The sequence below is a fragment of the Amblyomma mixtum genome, chromosome 3 (genome assembly GCF_055824585.1).
Source record: "Amblyomma mixtum isolate Tamu chromosome 3, ASM5582458v1, whole genome shotgun sequence".
Taxonomy (NCBI): domain Eukaryota; kingdom Metazoa; phylum Arthropoda; class Arachnida; order Ixodida; family Ixodidae; genus Amblyomma; species Amblyomma mixtum.
The window spans coordinates 60343631-60345784 of record NC_143014.1 but is presented as its reverse complement, the minus strand read 5'-3'; positions in this window follow the sequence as shown (position 1 = coordinate 60345784).

Sequence of the window (2154 nt, the reverse complement as noted above, 5' to 3'; positions counted from 1 at the left end):
GGGAAAACGACAGATAAAGAAAGCTTCGTAATGAGAGCACGAAAACCGTCAGCTGAGTGAAGTGCGAGAGTGTTAATGATATAACGCGCCGGGAGTCCGGGCAGGGGAGGAAGGGAAGGCAGGAAAGCCGCGTAGCGAAGAAAAGGAACCAGCGAAGATCGTCGTGTGTACACACAAGGGGATTACGGAACGATAAGCATATTAGTGACGCGCCTAATTGTATACGTATTTATCTCGTTACGTTAATTTCATTATAGCTGTCTCGGCCGTCTGAAGTTATTAAAGCTGGGTGGCGTGTTCTGGGGGGATTTGCTTTCTGCATTGGCATCTTGCTAAGCCGCAGTGATTTCGAGAGCTTCACGTCGAGAAGTGATGCCTCATAACGGAGCTTCATTGCGGCAGTGCATTGTATGTCCCCTTCCTTCTATTGCTACCATTCGCTTTTTTGGCCGTTAATGAATGCAGACACAGGGCAATGCTTGTCGTGTTTCTTTGCGTTCTTGAAAATCTTCTTTCGTAGCGTGCATTTAGTTCATTTATTTATTTAGGATAATTTCGGAGAGACACAGGTCTTCTGGCATCGGTGTAGCCCTGTTGTAAGGTTCCCGGTAAAGTTACTTGCAAAGACTTGCATGAATTACCGAGAACGAGCAATTGAAACGTCTGTCGACGATACGCATGTAGTTTCGTAAATTACGCGAGTGTGCTGTGCCGAAAACAATCACAAAATGGTTCCTAACACAGGTTCCAAACATATCTCGTTACGGCTCGTATTGATCATCTTTCAAAAGTAAACATGATGATACATTTTTCTCCCCTCTAAATGCGACAGTGAGCTGCCATGCGAATGAAATATGCCCTGAATAATGCTATTGAATCAAGGTTAAGGCCCGGAGCAATATATAACCATGGTCTGCAGTATGTGAACAATCAAATAATTAAATACTCTAAGTGTTTCACAGATTCAGGTTTAAAAGCAGGTACTAGCAATGCCATGCATCTTTTTCATGACATTTTTCTGTTTATTTTTTTATTTTACATTATTTCATTGGAATTGCAATTTTCCTCTGCCTCATTTTTCAAATAAACCGTGCATCTGAAGTCTGTTATTGAGGCGTGGAGCGCCTGATTAAGTCCACTTCGGATGAATTTCATCTGGTTTGTCATTGGTAAATTTTATGGCTAAAAAATTCGATATCACAATGAACACCGTGAATCTAGCCCCACCATTGTAACTATACTCTTGCGTTTCTTCTGCTAAGTGTGTTTGAAGGCCGCCAATCATTGTTTTAATGCGTTACCATCTGAAGACAAACAGCGAAAAAAAAAAAGGCGTCCAGCGTTTTCCGACGTAGTGTTGTGTATACTTTCCACCTGTCACGGGTGGCAGTTGACAAAGAGAAAAGAGGGAAATCTCCCTCTCCACTTATAAGGGAGCGGAGGGAGAGGCTGGAAGGGGGCTGCCACGCTAAGAACACCACTAAAAAATGAGTTTGTAAAACTGGCAATGACTAATCAGAAAATATGAAGCAGAAAAGACCCCATAACGGCCTGTCATTGTAGATTTGACAGGAGATTTGACAGCCGTCACCGTAGCTCAGCGGTAGAGCACGGGACGCGTAATTCGGAGGTCGTGGGTTCGGATCCCACCGGTGGCATGTGGTTGTTTTTTCTTCTGCTTTTCTAATCAATTAGCTTTAAGCGATAACATGTTCAGTAATATTCTAAATCGAACAACACCACAAAATAAATAAATAAATAAATAAAATCCCCTCTGTCCCTTGGTTTCTGTGGCTGTTGGCTTCACTCATATTTATAACGAGCCCCTCAATTCCCTCCCCTTGTTTGCTTAATTGCTTAGCGAAGGCCTCGGTTCCGGCAGCCTTGACGCCATAGAAAGCATAAGAGGGTTCTCACACAGTAGCGTGGCTTTTTGGGCTTGTTGGTACATAGTTCCAATATACTGTAGCGCAGCAAAAGACGAAGACACAAGAGATGAGAGACGAACAACACGAGCGCTAACTTCCAACAGATTTTATTCTCCTGAAGCATCACATTTATACGCCAGAAAACAGTAATCACATGTGCGAACAGTATCAATTCCTCAGAAAAACAAGCTCTTTATCTGAGAGGAGAATGGAAGGTGTGCTTACA